This window comes from Myotis davidii, unplaced genomic scaffold, assembly GCF_000327345.1.
Source record: "Myotis davidii unplaced genomic scaffold, ASM32734v1 scaffold1903, whole genome shotgun sequence".
Lineage (NCBI taxonomy): Eukaryota > Metazoa > Chordata > Mammalia > Chiroptera > Vespertilionidae > Myotis > Myotis davidii.
In genome coordinates, this window is record NW_006293911.1 from 75499 (window position 1) to 81387 (window position 5889).

The following is a 5889-nucleotide window of genomic DNA, read 5'->3' on the forward strand; positions in this document are numbered from 1 at the left end:
TTCTTTATTTCAGTCAGTGTATGCTTAATTTCTAGTTGGTTCTTTATCATAACATCCAGGGTCTCATTAGATTTCTTGTAGATCTCATTAAGTTTATCAGTGGCTTCTAGACAGTTCTTGAGAGACCTTAAAAGTGTGGTTCTGAACTCAATATCCTCCATTGACAGTTTTGTCCTGTTTCTTTGTCTCCGCATTTTTTATGCTTTCTTGGTGCACCCCCTAGTGGTCTTTGTGCACAGTCTTGTTGTAGTTAAGCCTTGATTGTTGTAGTTAATACTAGGGGGATTTTCTCATGATTGATTCTTGTATGTGCCCTAACTGTGGTTTGCAATCTTGGTGTATCGAGACGATGTTCCAACTAACTGAGCTACCTTGCCAGGGCAAAACTACATGTTTTTTTTTTCCCCTCTTTGACAACTTTTTCTGTTAATGACTAGCAGTTTTGACAGCTGTATTTATATTTGGTGGTTTTGAATCCTACCACTATTTCCCTTCCCTTGTTCTAAAAGTTCAGTGTGCCTTATAGAAAATTGTTTATCTTTTGCCTCCCTGAAGTAATGATTTTAACTTTTTCTCTTTGTATTTCCCCTTTTTAAAAATGTTATAATGTGCCCTAACCGGTTTGGCTCAACCGGTGGATAGAGCATCAGCCTGTGGACTGAAAAGTTCCGGGTTTGATTCCGGCCAAGGGCATGTACCTTGGTTGTGGGCACTTCCCCAGTAGGAGGTGTGTAAGAGGCAGCTAATCGATGTTTCTCTCCTATAGATGTTTCTAACTCTCTATCCCTCTCCCTTCCTCTCTGTAAAAAATCAATAAAATATATTTTTAAAAAATGTTATGCATCTAAATTTACCTCTTAACTTTCTCAAAAAAGTAAAAAAAATATTTTTATTGATTTTGAGAGAAAGAGAGAGAGAGGGAAACATCAATCCATTGCCTCCCCTACCAAGGATCAAACCTGAAACCCTGGTATATGCCTGATTAGGAATTGAACCGGCAACCTTTTGGTGCACGGGACAATGCTCAACCAACTGAACCACTCTAGCCAGGCTACTTTTTACGTTTCTTTTTTTCTGTCTTTCTTTCTTTTTTTTTTTTTTTTAAATATTTTTATTGATTTCAGAGAGAAAGGGAATGGGAGAGATAAATAGAAACATCAGTGATGAGAATCATCCATCAGCTGCCTCCTGCATGCCCCCTACTGGAGATTGAGCCCGCAACCTGGGCGTGTGCCCTTGACCAGAATCGAACCTGGGATCCTTCAGTCTGCAGGCCGACACTGTATTCACTGAGCCAAACCAGCTATGGCTACTTTTTTCTTTTTAAAAAGATTTCATTGGGGAAGGTTGGTGATAAAGAACTAAATGAGATTAATCAGTAAATATTTGGTTACTAGATTCTAGGTTTGCTCCTATTCTATTTAATTAAAGCCTAATATGTTAAGTGTCCTACCATTCATTTGACCTTTCAACCAGGCGCTATGGTGCACACTGACCACCAGGGGGCAGATGCTCCAACCGGTAGGCTAGCTGGCTGCTGGGGTCCGGCTGACTGGGACTGGGCGAGACGGGCCGGGCACACCCTGGAGCCCTCCTGTGGTCCCTTCCCAGCCCCAATTGTGCACCGTTGGGGTCCTTCGGCCTGGCCTGCACCATCTTGCAATCCAGGACCCCTTGGAGGATGTTGGGAGAGCCAGTTTGGGCCCAATCTCTGCAGGCCAAGCCAAGGAACCCCACTGGTGCATGAATCCATGCACCAGGCCTCTAGTTTTCTCTATAAGTCAGTTGATAGACTAAACTCCTTCATGGAGCTCTGCCTGATCTGGCTCCTACTTTTCTTTTTGGCCTCTTTTCACACCACTTTCATGTTTGGACTTTGCTCATACCTACCCTAGCCTTCCCTCTGTTCCTCTAATAAGGCCTGCAAAATCATTTGGTCTGGCCCTGCCAAGGCATTAGGAGTGACTTATTTAAGTATTTAACCAAATATAGCAGGCTTTTTTAAAGTTGCTATTTTGTATGTGCGAATGATGTTAAAAATATCCAAGTGGCCGTTGGCAGGAAAAGGTTCCCCACCCTGCTCTAATATGCCAACCCATCTCCCCTTCTTTCTTCCAGCACCAGCATCTTTGCATTCATTTTGCTGGAATGTAATCCACCATTCATTGCCGCATACACAGAGTTTACTCTTTCACATCCTTTAAACCCTAATGCAGATGTTCGTTCTTGAAGGGAACCTTCTTAGATAAGATGCAGCCCTACCACATCACCCATCCTCACTAAGAGCAGATTAATTATAAGTTGTCACCCACAATTTTTTAGGTGGGTACTTTAAAAAATGTATGTAATTTCTATGATCAATTTTGGAATCCTTAAGAATCAAGTTGTTTTTCCAAGTTCTATTTGTGAACAACTAATACCACATTTATTTTTTGCCTATTATGATTTGAACATTTTCTTTTTCTTATTATTTTCCACTTAAAAAAGTACTTCTAAAAAATTTATAATTTCCTCTTGAATGTAGCAATTAAGCATGTTCCTATCCCAATATACATAAAAAGAGTAAACTATATTTTTTGAAATTTTGTGTACTTATTGTATTTATCATGTTGCAATAAAGCATTTAGTCTGATGATATGATATTTAGGATTTGTTTCAGAATAATTCACTGGTGATGAGCATGGGAGTCATAGGTAAAATAAAACAAGAGTGACCCTGGCCCTAGCAGGTTTGGCTCAGTGGATAGAGCGTTGGCCTGGAGACTGAAAGGTACCGGATTTGATTCCAGCCAAGGGCACATGCCTGGATTGCAGGCTTGATCCCCAGTAGGGGCTGTGCAGAAGGCAGCCAATCAATGATTCTCCCTCATCATTGATGTTTCTCTCTCTTCCTCCCTCTCCCTTCCTCTCTTAAATCAATAAAGAAATATATTTTTTAAAAAAAGAGTGGTCCTGAAGTGATAATTGTTGAAACAGTGATTGGTACTCTAGTATGTTTGAAATTTTCCATAATAAAAAGTTTAAAAATAAGATTATAGTCTGTAGAATGTTTGTTTCTCATGTTGCTTCTATAATAGTTTTCTTTCCTTTTTTTCCTTCTTCCACGAGAACATTGAATTCACTTATATTCTGTGTACAATTACACCATCATTATTATTGCTCTGTAGGTCAGTTATCACTTTATAATGAGTTCCTTTTATTGTACTTTCTTATGACTTCTAGAATAACATGAAGAGTCATTATTTATTTTGTCCTCAAGCTTCATCTATTTTTTATCCATTGAGGTATTAGCCACTCTGTTAGTATAATTAAAATCTTTTTTATTATCTGATCTATTTTTAATTTAAACTCATTCTCTTTTGTTTGTTTGTTCATTTGTTTTTGTTAATCCTCATCTGAGGATTTTTTCCCATTAATCTTTAGAGAGAAAGAGTGGAAGGGAGGTAAGAGGGGAAAGAGAGACAGAGACATCAATTGGGTGCCTACCGCATGTGCCCTGACCAGGGCTGGGAATGGAATCAGCAACCTAGGTACATGCCCTTGACTGGGAATCGAATCAGTGACTCTTTGGTGCACAGGCTGACATTGTAACCACTGAACAAGATGGGTCAGGGCTAAGCTCATTCTTTTAAAAATATATATATTTTTATTGATTTCAGAGAGGAAGGAAGAGGGAGAGAGAGATAGAAACATCAATGATGAGAATCATTTATCGGGTGTCTCCTGCACACCACCTACTGCAGGGATCAAGCCTGCAACCTGGGTATGTGCCCTTGACCGGAATCAAACCTGGGACCTTTCAGCCTGCAGGCTGATGCTCTGTCCGCTGAGCCAAACCAGCAAGAGCAAAGGTTGAGAGTTTAAAAGATCAAATTATTAGCAGTTACTACTTTGCAGAAGCTGAAAACAAACCATGTTCTAGAACAGTGGTTCTCAACCTTCTGGCCCTTTAAATACAGTCCCTCATGTTGTGACCCAACCATAAAATTATTTTCATTGCTACTTCATAACTGTAATATTGCTACTTTTATGAATCATAATGTAAATATCTGATATGCAGGATGGTCTTAGGCGACCCCTGTGAAAGAGTCATTTGACCCCCAAAGGGGTCGCGACCCACATGTTGAGAACCACTGTTCTAGAATAACCACTTAATGGAATAGATAATGGTTTGGAAGTACTGTTCTGAAACTGGAATCGATATTTGAAGATATGAAATATTATATATATAAATAATCAAAAATAAATAAATGAATATACATATCTATATTTCTGATATTTCAAACCAGAATACCAATGCATACCAGTAGAACATTTGCAATTTTATCAGGTGAGTTAGATTTCTAAGCTAAGAGTATAAGAGAGAGAAACATTTTAGATTTTTTTCTTTACCCCTTCTTTTATACATTCTCCTTATCTATTAAGCAGTACTTTTCAAATTTTAATGGGGTGCTTGTTATAGTACAGATGCTTGGGCCTGAACCCCAGGTTTTCTCATTTCATAGGTCTGGGATGGGACCCACGAATTTACATTTTTAATCAGCTTTCAGTTGATGCTAGTGCTGCTGGTCTGCAGACCACACTTTGAATAGCACCTAACGCATAAGGAGCTAGAGTTCTACCAGAATGAGAGGTGTGGGTAGGGGATTGATATTTATTAGTCCCATTTCACCTTTTCCTTGCTTTCATAAAGTAAATTTGTTTTCTGCTGCACTGAGAAGACAGAAGCTCTTAGGTTGTTACTCCAACTTCATGCCTGGACACTTACGTCTTTGACTTACTGACTCTAAGCTACACCCATTCAGTCTTTGTCACCTTCCCACCTCAAGCCAATTTCTCTAAAATGTATTATTTTTTCCCTCACCTCTTTGGGAACCTTCATTTTTTATACCTTCCAGACTATTTCCAACCAATGTCCCTCTTCTGGTTCTTTTTTTCCCTCAAGCTATTATACTTCTTCCATCTTTAAAAGAAAAGACTCTCTGAACCTTCTGATGCCTTCTAAATATTGTCTTATCTCCCTCCTCCCCTTTACAGTCAGGCTTTCTGTTGGTTGTGTTCATTCATGATATTGATTCTCTTCAGATATGTATCATCATGCCTTTGTTGCTAATTTTTGTTTGTTTGTTTGTTGCTAATTTGAATGGATGCTTTACATTTCCCATCTCACTTGAATATCATTGAACAATATTAGCTACTTTGTCCTTGAAAATATTTCCTTGGCTTCCATTACACCATTTTTTAAGAGCTTCTTTTTATACTTCTAAGGTCCTTTGTAACCTTCCTCTGTGAGTTTTTCTTCCTCTTGATGACCTCTTAAATTTGGTGTTCTTCAGGCATATATTCCTAATTATTACTACCTTGGTTTTAACCATCAATCACATGCTAAATACTCTCAAAGTGATATCTCCAAGCTATATCTCTCTTCTGAATTCTAACTGCCCTATTAGACATCTTGCTTAGGATTCTCAATATTTTTACTTATCTATGACCACACCATTGTCTCTTTTTGTCCCCTGAATCTCCTTATCCTCTATGTTTCTTTTGCTGGGTTTCACAAATCATGTAGTCTTTTCCTTTCCCTTTCTCCCCACATTCAGTCTTCAAGTCCTATAGATTCTGTAATCTCAAAAGTTCTCAAATCATTCTCTATCCCACTACTATGTTATTGGTACATGCTGTCATCATTACCACCATTACCACACTTTGGAATTGGCTTATACTCATCTGTTCTTAAAGGTTTTTTTTTGGGGGGGGTTACACAAAACAAAAGAAATTTATATTTTTTTTTAATTTTATTTTTTATTACAAAGGGTATTACATATGTGTCCATTTTTTTCCCCGCCCTAGACAGTCCCCTAGCCTCCCCTATTCCCCAGTGTCTTATGTC

General features: G+C 38.5%; 1 protein-coding gene across 7 annotated transcripts in view; it reads left to right on the top strand.

The window, feature by feature from the left end:
- The window catches only part of ACBD5 (acyl-CoA binding domain containing 5), a 63830-nt gene that overhangs the window by 33410 nt on the left and 24531 nt on the right, over positions 1-5889 (top strand). The window lies entirely within an intron of this gene.